This window comes from Lissotriton vulgaris, chromosome 5 (genome assembly GCF_964263255.1).
Source record: "Lissotriton vulgaris chromosome 5, aLisVul1.2, whole genome shotgun sequence".
Classification (NCBI taxonomy): Eukaryota; Metazoa; Chordata; class Amphibia; order Caudata; family Salamandridae; genus Lissotriton; species Lissotriton vulgaris.
In genome coordinates, this window is record NC_141693.1 from 760,910,477 (window position 1) to 760,929,943 (window position 19,467).

A 19,467-nucleotide genomic window follows, 5' to 3' on the forward strand; every position below is an offset into this window, starting at 1 on the left:
ATTCACTCCCGAAAAAACATTTTCTTATGAAAAACGATGACTCCAGTCCTGAGGATTCTTCTCCAAGTGGACATTAATGGTGATTTTTTTTAGTGTTTATTCTTTGACTGTAAAGACTGTCAGATGTGAATTATCACTTTTGGAAATTATTTAATTGTGTTTTGAGTAATTTTCATGCTCATAATCAGGCAAAATACAAGCTCTTGAAGTGTAGGACAATTCTATGAAAATAGCAATTTTGGGGGTCTTGGATAGCAGCCTACCGAAATGGCTGCTGCCTGAAATCTCTCCAAACCTCCACAGTCATCTCCGACAATCCGAGCAACTATCCAACCTTCTCTCCCTCTTGTGTGCAGAGCTAACGGTTTCGGAAGGATCCAAGCACAGGACATGCAGCCCGTGAGGCGTAATGGGTGAACACAGTGACACTTACATCGTGCAAAGTGCCTGCGGCCTGTTGGTGAGAGCGAAGCTGTGGCCTCCCGTACATCACCAACCCGCAGCCGTGAATGTGCCTCCCCCAGTCTCTAAGTCCTGCGTGGTGGTGCATGGTGGTAAATGCAGCTCAGCGCAAACCAAGGCAAGGAGAGGGTGAGTCTGCCTGCCCGCAATGAAGACTTTCCCATGCACACAGGCTCGTCCCAACCTCCACAGTGCGTGAAGGAACCGATTTGGGTGCGATGCGCTAGAACTGAGCGCGAATTCTCCACTATGCTCGGGGCAGCTGCAGGGACTCAGAGTGCTCTGACGGGCGTGGCGAGACCCATCTTGGCACGGGCATGCCACGCTCATGGTCCTAGCTAGATTCTCCCCCCTTACTGAATGACTATTCTTGGGGAGACTCTGAGAACATTGCAAGTGGGCCCCCCATACAACGCTGGAGTGTTACCCATCACAGGTACCCCTGAAATAACTTTTAGATATTCCAAGTCAGCAATTGCAGCATAGCAGTGGGGATGCATGAAACAGTACAAAACCAGACAACTGCTGCCCCGGATAGCACTCCTTAGTCTGAGTAGCAGAATCAAACCTGTAATAAGGACCCTTAAGAGCCTACACAACTGGCAGGAAAGTGACCAAGCACTAACGGAAGCACATCACTGGTCCCTTCATTAAAGCGCACCCCCCGGAAGTCGGGACTGCACCACCATTTTGATCCCCAGCCTGTGCGCACATGAAACAATTACTGTATCCTGTGGTAGGAAACCCAAAAAGCTGAGGTGACTGTGCATCACCCAGGCAGGGTGCAGTGAGTACTACCACTCCAGTTCCTTGACTGCTGCGTGATACGACCCAAAACACACAGCGATGGGGGGTCGGGGTAAGCGCGCCACGTACTAGACCAAATTAGATAAATATACATGCATTAAAAAACAACAGGAAACAACGACCCAATCATCTACGCATGCTCCAGATGAGGCCTCGTTGGAAGGGCCAAAAGTAACATTGCCGAATATACTCTCTACCTTGAATAAAGTGCGCCAGCCCTTGAATTTCATACTGGCACACTATCGGTAGAACTCTCACAGAAGTAGAAACCACAACGGGGACTGTACGTGATGATACCACTGAACGTAATCCTCAAGTGCGCCAACTCAAAAATGAAAGTAAAATAATGGCTGCTAAACTGGACATTCATGAAGGCATTACGCAACGCAATAACGTCAAAATAGCTGGAGTACCAGAAGGGATGGGGGGCCCAGCAATAGACCTCTTTGTGTAAGATCTCATTAGGCAACACCTGCAGCCTAAGGGTTCATCCCACTACTTTGCAGTGGAAAGAGCGCACCACGTCCGAGGTGGAATACCCAAACCAGGTGTGCCCCCAAGCCCTATCCTAGCCCACATTTTTAATTTCCGTGATCATGACCGAATTTTCCAAACAGCACGGGGCCCGCCGCCTGTGCGCATCAACAATAGCATGATCCCTTTTTTTCCCTGACTTCTCAGCAGCAGTAACAAAACAAAGACGCAGCTTCTTTGACATGAAAATAGCGTTGAGGAACAGAAGGTGAAATACTCCATTCTGTTCCTGGCTAGACTGAGCGTGGAAGCGGAAGGGAAAGCATGGTTCTTTATCACACCAGAGGAGGCCCGAGAATGGCTAGCAGGATGGTGCAGAGTCGCCAAACCCAGAAAGACGAACAGCAAACGACACCACCTTCCGACTGAAAAGGTGCACCCCACACCAGCAGAAGCAACCTCCACGCATACCGAATCACTTAGGAGACGTTGTCAAAAGCGAATAAGGACTACACAATGACTTATTCCACCTGTTGAACTGTAAAGTCCACAGTCCCAGCCGGTTCTGTTTCTAATTAGAGACTTCTTTGATAATATTGAACGGAGGTTTGAGAAAGGACTTCTGGTAACAAGTTACGACCACTGTAGCATATTTACAGATGAACATGGCTGTTCATTTTTATTGGCATTTACGTATGTAGAAGAGGGAGAGGCGATGGAGAGACTACCCCCTTACAAAGGTAACCGGAAATGGGAAATAGGCACTCTGCATTGTTTGGGAGGCAGGTAGTTCTAAGGCCGTCATGCAGGGAGGCAGGCAGTTTTTTATGATTCAATTGTATTTCTAATGCGACTTGCAACTTCACAGTGATGTTTCCATTGAAATCTCCGTTAGGGATATCCCGCAGCAATGGCTTTAATGACAACAATATCCACACCTACTGCCCCTGATGTTCCCAGGATGTGGCCCACAAGCGCTCTGTCTCTGTTGCTTGTCTCCTGGAATGTTATTGGCTTGGGAGACAAGCTAAAGAGGGGACTCGTGCTGCAATATCTCAAGCGCAAGGCACCAGTGGTAGCCATGATACAAGAAACCCATCTAGTGGACTCGACTTGCAAAGCCCTAGACCGTTGGGGTTTCAAATTAGTGGTACACTCCGAATTCATATCAGGCTCATGGGGTGGGAATCCTGGTTAAAAAGCGCTTCCCTCTGATTATACAACACACTTACACAGATGATCAAGGCCGCTTTGCAGAGGTTTCTAGCCAATGGGAGGGACACACAATCAATTTGGTCACCATCTATATTCCTCCAGCAGTCCATTCGCTGGCTTGTCCAGCGCATGGCACATTTCTACTCACACTTCCGGAAGGATAACTAGTAATTGGGGTTGATTTTAACGTTACACTTGATGACACTCTTGATCGAACGCCCCCTAGGCTACAACACCGTACTCACAAAAACTTGCCTGACTTTTTAGATACTTTTGGCTTCATAGACACCTGGCGCTTCAAATTCCTGCAAATACGCCATTACACTTGCCACTCCGGTGCTCACAATAGTCTCTCTAGAATCGACTACATACTTACATCGACAGACAGTGTGGGTAGGTTCAGAGAGATATCACATTTACCCAGAGGAATCTCTGACCACTCCCCCATACTTGCTGAATATGCCGTGCATATCCCAACATGCCGTCACATATAACAGATATAATCTGGCTATTTACCTAAAACCACAAGATCTAGAAGGGATTCCTTCCACCACAAAACATTATTTCACTGAAAATGAGCCATCAGTGTCCTCTCTTCTGAATCTCTGGGAAGCGTACAACTTTGGTCTACGCTACGAGGTCAGGCTATATCCTTAATTTCATGTCATTTAAAAGAAAAACAGAAGCTAATAGAAACCCTAGAACTGGAAGCGAACCAACTAGAATCATTGCATGGCCAAGACCCCTCCGACTCTAACACACATAGGTTGCTTACGAAGCAACAAGAATACAAGGAGTACTTATGGGAGGACGCCAAAACCAGATTCACAGCGGTTTGCCATAGGGTTTATGAGGCAAGGGGACAAGGCAGGCAAGCTTCTGGCCTAGCTAGACAAATGAATGCGAGCGGATAGATGGGCGACAGAGCTCTGATTAGACGATGGGACACTTACATCAGACCAACAAGAAAGAGTAGACGCCTTAGCAGCGCACTACAAGCGCATTTATAAACCCACGACCATCACTGACTCACAAGATGCGATAGCGTTCCTATGAGATATACTCTTACCTACACTCACACAAGAAGATACCCAATTACTAGAAGCAGACCTAACCACGGATGAAATAACACTCACTATGGGGAAAACACAGTCGGGAAAAGCCCCAGGTCTGAACGGCATACCCATTGAACTTTACAAACGGGCAGCTGTTGAACTGGTCCAACACCTGTTAAAGATGTTTGAAGCCAGCCTGGAAAAGGGAGAACTCCCCAAAGAACAACGCATAGCCACAATGGTAGCCATCCATAAACCGGGTAAACCTCCCTATGACACCGCCCCCTACCACCCAATCCTCTTGATTAATGCAGAGGCCAATCTATTGGCCTAAACACTGGCCAACAGATTAACTCCCCACCTCACAAAACTGGTCCATCCAGACAAATCCGGATGTATGTCAGGGAGAAATACAGCATTAAATATCAGAAGCCTATATAGTGTTCTAAGCCACAAACATACTATATAAGAAGCGGCTGCCATACTCTCTCTTGACGCAAGAATGGCCTTCGACTCGGTTGAATGGCCATTACTCTAGCACCTAGGGTTTGGACCAAAATTCTGCTCATGGGCCTGACTGCTGTACACTAATCCATTAGCTCATGTGGTGGCCAACGGACATATCTCATGGGAATTTTCTCAGGGACAAGGAACAGACAGGGCTGCCCCCTGTCACCATTCCTTTTTAATTTGGTACTAGAGCCACTGGCAGCCTGGATGAGGAAAGACCCAATCATCTGTGGGCTCTGTTGGACAGAGGGATAAGATGACCACATATCCCTTTATGCGGATGACATTCTCATATACATTGCATCCCCACAACGCTCCCTGCATAGACTCCTAATCATATGCGAAGTATATGGGATGGTGTCACGACATACCATCAACTGCGGAAAATCGATGTTGTACAATCTGCACGAGCCCTCTCCAGTATTACCGAGGGGCTGTGCAGTAAGGATAGTCACAGATGGTTTCAAATTCTTAGGTATTCATGTCACGTCCGATCCCAATAATTTCACAGCCAAAAACCTTCAGAAACTCCTGCAGAGATTACGGTGAGACGACAAACAATGGCAATCTTTGCCCCTCACGCTACTGGGCAGAGCAGCACTTTTTAAAATGATGGCGCTCCCCAGATTTCTTTATGCCCTACACAATACCCCCTTTTGTATTCCCTCCTTATACTTTAAAGCAATAGACTCAGAAGTGAATAATCTCTTGTGGCACAGCACACCACCTAGAATAGCAGCTACGAAGCTGGTTAGGAGCTGGTATGATGGTGGTATTGCACTTCCACACGTCCAAACGCCTCTCAACTAACAGTAATTAATCAATGGTTTCATTACCTCCAAACTGACCCTGCATATCGACGAGACAGGCATACCCTAGGGGTGGGAGGATTTAATCGAGCACTATACTTTAAAAGGCGAAAATTAGATCTTATTAGACTGACAGCACATACCATCTGTACATGGCATACAGTAACACAGCACCAGGGTTGGAACGACAAACTAACGCAATGGGAAACTGCTATGGGAAACGGGCAAACTAGGCAACCTGGGTAAGAGTAAAGGATTTAGACAATGGGACACAATAGGGATTTCATGATTTGGTGACCTCTGGAAAACATGGAAAATCCTCGCCTTCGCCCAATTACAAACCCAATACGAAAGGGCACCCCCTGAGCTGTTTCGATACTTGCAGGTTAGGCATGCATTAAAAGTGGCAATCCCACCAGACATGATCCTTCCAGAGTGTTCCCCACTGGAAGACAGACTCCTCACGAAATACATAGACAAAAAGGCAATATCACTCAAATACCGAAAAATCATCAATAATCAGTTAAATTCTACACAATTGTTGCGGGAAAAAAGGCAAACTGATGTGGGCAAATTGGACGCAACCAATTGGCAGGAGGCACTAGAATCGCCAAGGGTGTTGGGAGTATCTTCCAAATTGCGTCTCATACAACTCAAACTTCTCCATAGGACATATTTTACCAGAGTAACATTGAGCAAGATAGGAAAGTCCAACGATCAATTGCGCTTGTGTCAATGTGGTGACATACGCACCTTTTACCACACACTATCAATCAATCAATCAATCAAAGGCATTTATAGAGCGCACTACTTACCCGGAGGGTCTCAAGGCGCTTGGGGGGGGGGGGGGGTGCTGCTACTGCTCGAACAGCCAGGTCTTGAGCTTCTTCCTGAAGGAGAGGTGGTCTTGGGTCAGGCGCAGGTCGGACGGGAGGGAGTTCCAGGTCTTGGCGGCCAGGTAGGAGAAGGACCTTCCTCCTGTTGTCGTTCTTCAGATGCGGGGGACGGCGGCGAGGGCGTGACTGGCTGATCGTAGATGGCGTTTGGGAGCGTAGAAGTTGATGCGGTTGTTGAGGTAGCTCGGGCCTTGATCATGTAGGGCTTTGTGTGCGTGGGTGAGGAGGCGGAAGGTGATTCTTTTGTTGACGGGGAGCCAATGCAAGTCTCTCAGATGTCCGGAGATGTGGCTGTGTCGTGGGATGTCGAGGATGAGTCTGGCTGAGGTGTTCTGGATCCGTTGGAGTCTCTTCTGGAGCTTGGCGGTGGTTCCGGCATAGAGGGCGTTGCCGTAGTCCAGTCGGCTGGTGACGAGGGCCTGGGTGACCGTCTTCCTGGTCTCGGTGGGGATCCACCGAAAGATCTTCTGTAGCATGCGCAGGATGTTGAAGCATGACGAGGAGACGGCGTTGACTTGTCTGGTCATGGAGAGGGAGGAGTCCAGGATGAAGCCCAGGTTGCGTGCGTGGTCTGTCGGTTTGGGTGCGGTGCCCAGGGCGGGGGGCCACCAGGAGTCGTCCCAGGCGGAGGGCGAGGCGCCCAGGATGAGGACTTCCGTCTTGTCTGAGTTCAGTTTCAGGCGGCTGGTCGTCATCCACTCGGCTACGTCTTTCATCCCTTCGTGAAGGTTGGCTCTGGCGTCGGCGGGGTCGTTGGTCAGGGAAAGGATCAGCTGGGTGTTGTCAGCGTAGGAGATGATGTTGAGGTTGTGTTGGCGTGCGATGGCCGCGAGGGGGCTCATGTAGACGTTGAAGAGGGTGGGGCTCAGCGAGGATCCTTGAGGGACGCCGCAGATGACTTCGGTGGCCTCTGACTTGTACGGTGGTAGACGGACTCTCTGTGTTCTTCCGTCGAGGAAGGAGATGGTCCATTCCAGTGCCTTCTCCTGGATTCCGACGCTGCTGAGGCGCTGCACTAGGGTGCGGTGGCAGACAGTGTCGAATGCCGCGGAGAGGTCTAGAAGGATGAGGGCCGCTGTTTCTCCGTTGTCCATCAGGGCTCGGATGTCATCGGTGGCAGCGATGAGGGCGGTCTCGGTGCTGTGGTTGGCTCAGAAGCCAGACTGTGAAGGGTCGAGGGATCCATTCGTCTCGAGGAAGGCGGCCAGCTGTTTGTTGACGGTCTTCTCAATGACTTTGGCTGGAAACGGGAGGAGCGAGATGGGGCGGTAATTCTTGAGTTCGGTGGGGTCCGCTGTTGGTTTCTTTAGTAGGGCGCTGAGTTTGGCGTGCTTCCAGCTCTCCGGGAAGGTGGCGGTGTCGAAGGAGGTGTTGATGATGTCCCGCAGGTGGGGTGCGATGACAGCGTCGGCCTTGTTGAAGACGTGGTGAGGGCAGGGGTCGGTCGGAGATCCGGAGTGGATGGAGTTCATCATGCGGACGGTGTCTTCGGTGCTGATTGGAGTCCAGGCGCGGAGGGTGGTGGTGGGGGGCGGAGGTTCGGTTGTGGCGTGCGTCGGTTGAGGGCTGAAGCTGTTGTGTATGTCCGCGATCTTGTTGTGGAAGTAGGAGGTGAGGGAGTTGCAGAGGTCTTGCGATGGGGTGATGTCGTTGTTTTCGGCGTTGGGGTTGGAGAGCTCTTTCACGATGTTGAAGAGTTCCTTGCAGTTGTGTGCGTTGTTGTCCAGCCGGTCTTTGAATGCAGTTTTCTTGGTGGCGCGGATCAGTTGGTGGTGCTTCCGGGTGGCAAGCTTGAGGGTGGTCATGTTGTCCGGTGTTGGCTCCCTTCTCCAGGCTTTCTCGAGGGCTCGGCAGTTCTTCTTGGAGCTCTTGAGTTCGTCGGTGAATCATGGGGCCTTCTTGCTGCTGGGCGGGGTCCTCAGTGGGGCGAGTTCGTCCGCGCAGTTGCTGATCCACTTCGTGAGGTTGTCGGCGGGCTGGCTGGGGTTCGCTGAGCTGGCGGGAGGGTGCTGGCTCAGGGAAGCGGCGAGCTGGTCTGCTGTGATCTTGTTCCAGCTTCTTCGAGCAACCTGTTGCTGGTGGTGGTGGATAGTCGTTCTTCTGAAGGTGAAGTGGACGCAGCTGTGGTCCGTCCAGTGTAATCCAGTGGCGTGGCTGAAGTCGATGTCTTTGCTGGATGAGAAGACGGCGTCGAGTGTGTGTCCGGCGAGGTGGGTGGGGGTGGACACCAGCTGCTTGAGTCCGAGGTTGTCGAGCAGGGTGATGGTGTTGCGGTCGTTGTTGTTCTCCAGGTGGAAGTTGATATCCCCCAGGAGGATGTAGTCAGCGGAGGTGAGGGCATGCGGGCTGACGAAGTCGGCGATGTCCTCGCTGAATTGTGTGCGTGGTCCCGGGGGCCGGTAGATCAGGGTGCCTCTGAGGGTGGTCTTCGGGTCGGTGCGGATCTGGAAGTGTAGGTGTTCGGCGGTAGTCAGTGTGTCGTCGGTGTTGGTCGTGATGTGGATGGTGTCCCTGTGGATGATGGCGATGCCTCCTCCCATCTGGTTGGCGGTGCGGTCCCTCCGGGTGATCTTGTAGCCCTCTGGGATGGCGATGGCGATGTCGGGCGCTGAGTAGTCGTTCATCCAGGTTTCCATGAGGAAGGCAACGTCAGGAGCTGTGGTGTCGAGGAGGTTCCAGAGCTCGATGGCGTGTCTGTGGACGGAGCGGGTGTTGAGCAGGATGCACTTGAGGTGGTTGCTGCTGGTGTTCGGCTTGGCGGGTGCTGGTGCGAGGCAGGTCCGGATGCAGGAGAACTTGCAGGCGTGGCAGCTGAAGGGTCCGTGGGTGCGTCTCGGGGTGGCTCGGTAGCATCCCGGGATTCGGCCGGTGTTGAGTGCGTTGAGGGTGGCTGCGTCGTACGTCCGGTGGGTGGGCTGGGGTCTGCGGGGACCAGGGGTCCTGGCCCTGGGCGCGGTCCAGGCGCGGACGGGCGCAGACGGGCTTACCTTTGGCGCACCTTCGGCGCTCATTCGGTGCTCCCGCTGCGCGCGTCCGCTGCGCGGTCGCTCTGGGGGCGTCATAAGTGAGGAGCCTGGGAGGGCGGGTCAGCTGGGTGGCGGGGCCGGCGAATGGGATGGTGGTGGGCGGGGCCGCAGGGAGTCAGCGGCGGGAGCTTCTGGGTGGCGGCCTCGGCCCGGGGGCAGGCGAGGCGGCAGGCGGGGTGATCCGGGCGGCCCAGCGGCGGCTGGGTCGCTCTGTAGCTGAAGGAGGTCGCGAGAGGCGGGAGGGCTGATCCGGGCGGCCCAGCGGCGGCTTGGTCGCTGAAGCAGGAGCTGGCAGGCAGCAGGAGTGGCGGCTGGCAGGAGGGGTGACCAGTGGTTAAATTATAATGGGCGGCAGCGATGGGCACACTAACACAGGTTTGCGAAAGTCCAGTACCGCCTGAGTCTAAATGTTGTCTCTTAAACATCTGGGAGCCAACAGACCTGAATCACACCACCCAAGCCTGGGTAACCCTGGGTATGTCAATAGGGAAACAAAATATTGCCAGACATTGGGGGGCTGGTGCGGCACCACTCCTTCAAGACTCTTGTAAAGATATGGACATGGACATGGTGGCTGAAAAGGCCACATATGTCCACAGAGGGTGCCACAAAATATGGGAGCTACTGTAGGGTGAATGGAATGCATTTAGGGGAGGTATCTGCACTCCCCAACCATATATCCTTCCTAGGACAATGATGACTAATAGCAAAATATCTGTAAGCCTATAATGTACATCGGAAATGTTATAAACCTCTGTACGCACTGTCATACGATGGACACTACTGTTGCATGGAAATGTACTTATGTAAATGTTTTGATTGCAAGTCGTATTCTCAATAAAAATTGTTTAAAAGAAATAGCAATTTTGGTCCCTGGGAGGCCTTATAGAGTGGATATATAATATGAGGTGTGATACAATTGACATTTTGAATCATATGTTGTAATGTCCAAAAAATCAATTTCCTGATGAAAAACGATGACCCCGGACAGGAGGAACCTTCTCTAACTTTTCAGTAATGGTGTTTTTTTAGTGTTTATTCTATTGACTGTAAATGACTGTCATATGTGAATCATCACTTTTGGAAGTAAAATAATTGTTTTTAGAGTCATTTTCATGCTCAAACTCAGGCAAAAACAAGCTCTTGAGTAGGAGGAAAAGTCTATAAAAACGGCATTTTTGCTCATTGGGAGGCCTTAAAAAAAGTGGTTATTTAATATGAGATGCAATACAATTGACATTTTGAATATTTTTTTGTACAGTACAAAAAAACATTTTCTGATGAAAAACGATGACCCTGGACCTGAGAAACCTTCTCCAAGTGGTCAGTAATGGGGTTTTTTGAGTGTTTAATCTTTTGGCTATAAATGACTGTCGGATGTGAATTATCACTTTTGAAAATAAAATAATTGTTTTTAGAATCATTTATGTGCTCCATATTGGGCAAAATACAAGCTTCTGTGTAGGAGGAATGTCAATTTTGGTCAAGGGAGGCCTTAAAAAGTAGTTATTTAACGTAAGGGGTGATACATTAACATTTTTTATCATATTTTTTATAGTCTAAAAATCCATTTTCTGATGAAAAACGATGACCTGAGGTACCTTCACCAAGTGATCAATAATGGGTAGTTTGAGTGTTTTGACTGTAAATGATTTTCAGATGTGAATCATCACTTTTGGAAATAAAATAATCATGTTTAGAGTCTTTTTCATGCTCATAATTGGGTAAAATACAAACTCTTGTGTAGGAGAAAAAGTCTATAAAACTGGCCATTTTGGTCACTTGGAGGCTGTAAAAAGTGGGGCCATATTATCAAGAAAGGGTGATACATTATTGCTGCTTTTATCGACAGGAAACTGCCTCAAAAGCGGCAATAATGGACTTGATAATATGCCCTTGTGAAGTCCCATAGAAGCCCAGGTTAACACCAGAACCTGGGCTTCTATGGGAATTCACAAGGGCATAATATCAAGCCCATTATCGCCGCTTTAGCGGCAGTTTCCTGACGATTAAACTGGCGATAATGTATGGCCCTTTCTTGATAATATGGCCCGTGGTTCTTTAACATGAGGAGCGATACAATTGACATTTTGAATAATTTTTTGTCCAGTCGGAAAAAAAAACAATTTTCTGATGAAAAACAATGACCCCGGACATAAAGAACCTTCTCTAAGTGGTCAGTAAAGGTGATTTTTTGTGGTCAATATTTTGACTGCACATGACTGTCAGGTGTGAATCTTCATTTTTGTAAATAAAATAATTTTTGTTTAGAGTAATTTTCATGCTTGAAATCAGGCAAAAATACAAGCTCTTTAGTAGGAGGAAAAGTCTATAAAAATGGCAATTTTGCTCGTTGGGAGGCCTTAAAAAAGTGGTTATTTAATATGAGGTGCTATACAATTGACATTTTGAATCCTTTTTTGTACAGTCCAAAAATAATATTTTCTGATGAAAAACGATGACCCTGGACCCCCTTCTCCAAGTAGTCAGTAATGGTGATTTTTGAGTGTTTAAACTTTGACTGTAAATGACTGACAGATGTAAATCATCACTTTTGGAAGTAAAATAAGTGTATTTAGACTCATTTGTATGTTCGTAATCGGGCAAAATACAAGCTCTCGTGTAGGAGGAAAGTCTATAAAAATGGCAATTTTGGTCGCTGGGAGGCCTTAAAAAGTGGATATTTAATCTGAGCTGCAATTTAATAGAAATTTTTAATAATTTTTTGTACAGTCCCAAAAAATAATTTTCTGATACAAAATGAAGACTCCGGACCTGAGAAACCTTCTCCAGGTGGTCAGTAATGGTGATTTTTGAGTGTTTAATCTTTTGACTGTAAATGACTGTCAGATGTGAATCATAACTTTTGGAAATAAAATAATTGTTTTTAGAATTATTTATGTGCTCTAAATTGGGCAAAATACAAGCTTCTGTGTAGGAGGAAAAGTCTATAAGAATGTCAATTTTGGTCATGGGAGGCCTTAAAAAGTAGTTATTTAACATGGGGGCGATACATTACATTTTTAATCATATTTTGTATAGTCCACAAATCAATTTTCTGATGAAATAAGATGACCCCGGACCTAAGGAATCTTCTCTAAGTGGTCAGTAAAGGTAATTTTTGAGTGTTTAAGGTTTTGATTGTAATGACTTTCAGGTGTAAATCATCACTTTTGGAAGTAAAATAAGTGTGTTTAGAGTCATTTTCATTCTATTAATCAAGCAAAATACAAGCTCGAGTAGGAGGAAAAGTATATAAAAATTGCAATTTTGGTCCCTTGGAGGCCTTAGAAAGTGAATATTTATTATGAGGCGCGAGGCGGTTTGACATTTGGAGTAATTTTTTGTACAGTCCTAAATTCCATTTTCTGATGAGAAACGATGACGTCGGACCTGAGGAACCTTCTCCAAGTGGTCAGTAATGGTGATTAATCTTTTCACTGCAAATGACTGTCAGATGTGAATCATCACTTTTGGAAATAAAAAAATTGTGTTTAGAATCATTTGCATGCTCTATATGGGCAACGTACTAGCTTCTGTGTAGGACAAAGTATAAAAATGGCATTTTTGGTCACTGGGAGGGCTTAAAAAGTGGTCATTTACCATGTGGAGTGATACAATTTACATTTTGAATAGTTGTTGGTACAGTGAAAAAAAAAATTTCTGATTAGAAAATGATGACCTTGGACCTGAGTACCTTTCTCCAAGTGGTCAGTTATTTTGATTTTTGACCATTTAATCTTTTGACTGTAAATAACTGACATATGTGAATCCTCACTTTTGGAAATAAAATAATTGCATTTAGAATAATTTTCATGCTCTACATCGGGCAAAATACAAGCTTCTGTGTAGGAGGAAAAGTATAAAAATGGCAATTTTGGTCACTGTGAGGATCAAACAAGTGTTTTTTCAACATGAGGAGTGATCCAATTGACATTTTAAATCATTTTTTGTACAGTCCAAAAAATCTATTTTCTGATGAAAAGCGATGACTCTGGACCTTACAAACTTTCTCCAGATGGTCAGCAATAGTGATTTTTTGAATGCTTAATCTTTTGACTGTAAATGACTGTTGGATGTGCATTATCACTTTTGGAGCTAAAATACGTGTGTTTAGAGTCATTGTCATGCCGGAAATTGAGCAAAATACAAGCTTTTGAGTAGGAGGAAAAGTCTGCAAAAATTGCAATGTGGTTCACTGTGAGGCCTAAAAAAGTGATTGTTCATCATGAGGCATTACCAATTGACATTTTTGAATAATTTTTTGTACAGCCACAAAACTCAATTTTCTGATGAAAAACAATGATCCCGGACCTTACGAACTTTCTCCAGATGGTCAGTCCAGTGAGAAGACATTTGCCTGAAATAGTCTCTGCTCCGGATTTCAGAGTCTTCCGACACCAAGTGTCCATGTTGCACTTGGTCTTAATTGATCCTCTTCCTCCATGTTTCCTTTTGGCTCTACAGAACTGCCCAATTTTCAGGTAGGAAGTTTTCTCTGATTTGGTAGTGGATGAAGAGGAAGTTATTTGTTTAATTTGGTGATCTTTGACATTAACCTGCTGGTTATGGTTAACATACTTGAATGTTTGGTCAGTCCTCATTAGGAAACTATTCAAATTGGATTCAGCTCACTATTATTATATTTCTTTGGTTGTTCTTTAAAAATACTGTGCTATATGATAAAGAAATAAAACATTTCTTTTGGAGAAGAAGGAATCTAACAGAGGTGATGCTTTTGGAAGTTAAATGGTGTTAGCCTGTCTATTCGATCCATTATATTTTTTCTCTCTAAATTATTCTGGTATGTGTGAATGTTGCATGATTCAATTGGAGTTTCATTTCTCCTGAGTGAAGAGAATAGAGATGATTCTGTTTCTTATTTTCATAGGTGCATGCCAGGCAACTTGGTAGCTCAATTCAGAGTCAAAATCTGATTGATATAACAACTACTTAATTACAGTAATATTTAGTTTTAGTGAGAATAAATGAGTAGGAATTTTCTGCAATTAATCACCATTTGTTTTCTCTCTTTTTCTGTAGGTCTTCTTTTCCCTGCTGTTCTTTCCTAATCCCCTTTCCCTCACTTGATCGCCCTAACACTCTGGGGTTATATAGTATAAGAGTTGGGATGTGAAGAGGTGGACATATTTGTGCTTTGCCTGGATTCTGATGAGTTCTCATCTCATGTTCATGAAAACCTTACAGGGAGGTACTTGGTAACATCTTACAAGTATATCTTCCCATTGAGACGAGATAGAGAAATGGAGTTTACTATGCCTGAACTCAGTATGTAAAAATGCATCTTTTAGTCAAGATGATTTTTATGTTGTGTGTTTGAAAATACCATTTTTGGAAAAGGGGTGTTTTCTTGCTTAGCCATCGTCTGTGCCTTTGCTGGGTTGCAAGTTGACTTTGAAGTGACATGGGATGGGGATGTGCATTCACTGTAGACAGCCAGGGGGGTTGAGGTGTGTCCTGGCTTTCCTGGATGAGTCAGGGCTGGGCTGAATAGACCAGGGCTGCATTCAGAGCGCTGGGAGGAGTTTCACTAGCCCCTGAATAGGGCGTGTCTGCCTTGGACAATGCTATCTCCACCTCCTGTTGTGAAGCTGGACCAGAGAGGAAAGAACTGGTATGGACTGAGCTGAGAGACTTTTGCCACAAGAGAAGAAAGAAAATGTGAAATAAATATCAGGGCCCTGACCCCAGAAATTTCAATTACTGCTGAACTAAGGATTCTGCAATGAAGAAGTGCTAAAAAAGCTGTCAGGAGTAACTGCCACTTTGCTGCATGCTCTGCTGTGTTAGCATGCTGCTTGCTGCTTCTTTCTTGGGCAGGGGCAGGACTGGATTATACTTTCATCATCCTGGTGTTAGTGTTTTCTTCAAGGGCTTCACATAGCTCTTGCCTTCTGTTTGAAGTCCCATGGTGATAAAAGACTTCAGAGAACTTGCTTGGATCAAGGAATCTGCCAAGAAGAATAGCTGGAAGAACTGCTAGGAGGAGTACAGCTCCGTTGCTGTGTTGTTGCTTTGTTGGGTTGGCCTGCAGTGCTGTTTCTGCCTTGGGCAGTGAAAGGACTGGACTGATTTTTTTTTTCCTTGTTGCTGAGTATCTCCAAGGGCTTGAAATAGAGCTTGCCTCCTATTCACGAAGTCTCAGGGTCAGCAAAGACTTCACCTACCTCTGGGTACCACCTCTGGAACTGCTGTGTCTGTTGCCACAGAGGGGGAAAGCAGCTGACACTGTCACAGACACCACTGCAGACTCCGTGTCCTGAAGGCACTGCAGAGAGCACCACTGCACTTCGCACCACTACCCTGGTCTCACCGATGACCACCACCACTGCCGCCAACCAAGCCGCTGCTTGAACAGCGACCTGTGGGCACCGCACTCCGCACCGCCTCACTTCACTCTGCTGCCCTGGTCTCACCAACGACGACGCTGCCCACTGACCGTGACTGCACTGTGGTTTGGGGGCTTCGCTCATAAGTTACACAACACACCGCCCTGTCCCACAACACAGTCTGGACCGAACTACGCCAGCTCCCATCAACTGGCACTGTCACTTGCACAGTGATCTCTCAACACCGCCGCGAGCACCGCCTCACTCCACACGCCAGCTCTGGTCTCACCGATGCTGCTGGACAACCATCACTGAGCCACTGCCTGCACCATGACTTGAGGGTACCGCACATCACACAGCCCGCACCAACGTGGTTGGCCGGAACTGAAGGTACTGTTTACGAGTCTGCCTTCACTAAAGCGAGTCCATACTGACGCGGTTGAAGGAACGGTTGGATTGGTTACTGTATGTTGAACTCTTAGGGTGTTGGTCTTCTTTGCACAGATAAAAATCGGTTATTTTTCTAAAACTGGTGCTGTATCCATTTGTAGTGTTTTCACTGTATTACTATTGGCTATGTACAAATTCTTCACACACTGCCTCTGAGATTAGCCTGGCTGCTCTTGCCATGCAACCAAGGGGGAGAGCAGGGGTTATTTATCCTGACTAGAAGGAAGGGCCTCTACTTGGATAAAGGTGCAAACCATTGCTAACCAGAGACCCCCATTTCTAACACCTGCCAAAAGAGTATGTCAAGGGGAGAACTGCAAATCGAGTTTGGTCTACTCAGGTAAGCCCTTGCATGCAAAGCGTACTTTCTAAAATATTGTCGTCTAGTCATCAATTCAAAGTTAGGCAGTTTGAAACACGTCATTTGCTTAACCATAGAAGGAGGAAAAAGCATCAGCAACCCATGGCCTGCTGTTTAATGGAAGCTATTCAAGCACTTCCAATTGTCAACATATTGGAAAATAAACTGAAAAGAATGACTCTCAATCTGTGCTCAAATCACAAACAATGTTAAGTCCAGCGGAAGACCCCTTGGAGTTAGTAAAACATTGATTCATATCTATAATCATGGTGGCCTACATCTCACTGAAGGTCCAATATTATCTTAGGAAACAGCTACATAAATCAGCATGGCAGAAAATACGTTGAAAGAAATGTATACTATTTCCAATAAAAGAAGTAAGGGAATCACGGGCTTCTGAATCATACACAAATCTAAGGTTCAGACTCTGTTATAATATGAGTCATTCATCCATCTCCTATGCTGCAGCCTCGTGGGTAAACAAGAACAGAAATTTTCCAGAAAACAGATTATGTTCACAGCAGGCTGCTATTAGGCAGTAAGATTTTGCCTGACCACACAAAGCATATCTGAACTCTGTTGTCTGTGAAGTACGTAGAAATGGTTTAAAAAACCTATATTGATGTTTTTGACAGATTTGCGCAATTTTCCTTCTATTTTTTACACTTTGCTAGTTTTTAAAATCACTTAATCAATTTGGATACGCTGATTTTGCATGTCATGATTATTTCCTATTCCAGTGCATTGATTTTAATTAATTGAATACAATAAAATCCACCTACGTATGTACTGAGAGCTGAGCTGATGCAAAATGCTGTATAGTCAGAAGGCGTCAAAGACATATTTGCATGGAGGTCCCAATGGTGATCCTAAGTTGTTTTTGATTCATGTGTAGGGAGTTGCAAACCAGCTTTTGGTTGTCTGAATCATGATTAGTGTTGTGGCTTTTATACTGTATGGCATGCATGTATTTATCTGTATTTATTGAGGAGTCATCCACGGTACTTGTGAGTTTTGCAACATTAGTGAGGTTGTTTCCATTCATACTAGGCTGGGCAGCATTCATGAATGGGGGAGCATGGCCTGATGGTGAGGACCTTCAGGTGGCCAGCTAATGGAATGCATATGAAGATTGGTTTTTCAGAGTGGGATGCTCATTGAAGTGATGGTATGTGTCTTTCACATCGATGTACAATTCAGTTGGAAACTTTTGCAGCTAGTGTTGGTGTAGAAGTGCCGATACTGCCTTGTGTGGGGATGAAATGGGCAATATACTGACTTGGCGTCAGCTGTACCTTCTTCCATTTGTCTTTTTCTTGATTCATCCTTACCTAAATCCAGGTGTCACTTAAAGTGGTGGAAGGGTTTTCAGCAGTGAGTGGAGGCGTTGTTTATGAATGTACATCTGGAGGGTGTTTGTTCATGCCTTACTATTATTTTTGTCCAGTAATTTTGTTTAAGTAGTTTACAGGAGTGTCACCTTTCAGGTCCAGTGTGGGTGTTTTCTAAGATCGTTATGGGTGTTTCCATATCATCAAGCTCACGTGTATTCGAGTGATATTCATATGGACTAGTGCCATGGGTGTGTAGTGGGCTTCACAGCACACCAATTTCCACGGTGACTCTTTTGGTAAGTTTTAGAAGTTATTTAATGAAGAACATAAGCTGTGTAATAGAGCCAATCAATCAGGATCAACCTTGCTCTGCGATCCGTCTCCAACTTGCAAAACGAGCAACTATAGTTCTAGAGCAGGAACACAGAACCTAGAGAATGCACCCAATAACTTTCCAATAAGAGGTAACATATTTAAGGTAACTGGCATCTGTATATACCAAACATTGCTTACAAGAATACAACACCTCACCCCTTTACAAAGCACAAATAAAACATCCATAACATGGATTAATACAGAAAAAATCATACAAGTAATCTTGTTTCGAAGACCTCCTACCACTTCTGGTAGTAAAAAAAAAGCTTAGTTATCCGCTCCATCATCTTTATTCGAGTTTCCAATATTGTTGGGATCACTCACTTCCACACTTTTAGTCCAACAGAAGCTCAAAACACTTGGTAAGAACTGTGAAGTACAGTTATCTTTTAATGAAACATTCACAGGAAGTGAAAAAAATCCTGGTTGTGTTGATTTTCTCCTTACAACAACACTTTGAAAATCATCTAGATGATTCAAATTTCTTTTTGCCCACCATCGTCCCTCTTCCAACATATTAAACGCACGTGCACGTTTAAACACTTTAACTGGACTATCCTGCCATATGGAAGGACACCCTTCTTAAACCCCTATTGAAAAAACCACACTTGGACGCTGAGGACACTAACAACTATCGCCCGATTGCCAGCTTGCCTTTTGCAGCAAAACTAGCAGAAAAATTGATGAATGCACAATTATCCCAGTACATCGAGGATCACTCCATACTAGACGACACCCAGTTTGGCTTTCGCAAACACCATAGTACCGAAACAGCACTTATCAAAGCCACAGACGAGATAAGAACTATTCTCGATCAACGAGGGACAGCAGTTCTTGTCCTGCTCGGCCTATCTGCTGCTTTTGACACGATCGATCACAACATCTTGATCGACCGTGTCAATGCCATAGGTATCCAGGACAAGGCCAAAGATCTTCTCTCCTCCTTTCTCTCCAACCGCACCCAAACGGTACAACTGGGTAATTTTAGTTCCGCCCGGATGACACTCCCATGCGGCATCCCCCAAAGCTCATCCCTAAGTCCTACGCTATTTAATGTCTACGTGACAGATCTAGCAAGGGTCATCAAGGACTTTGGGATGAGCCTAACATCTTACGCGGACGACACCCAGTTGATTTTAGCAATAAAAAATAACGGAGATGAAATTGCGGCTAATTTTCAGCACGGTATGGTAACCATCAGCAACTGGATGACAACCAACTGTCTCAAGTTAAACTCTACCAAAACGGAAGTGATGATATTTGGAAACCTCTCCTGTCACTGGCCAGGTACATGGTGGCCCACTGAACTAGGTCCACCACCCACACCAGTTACCAAAGTAAAA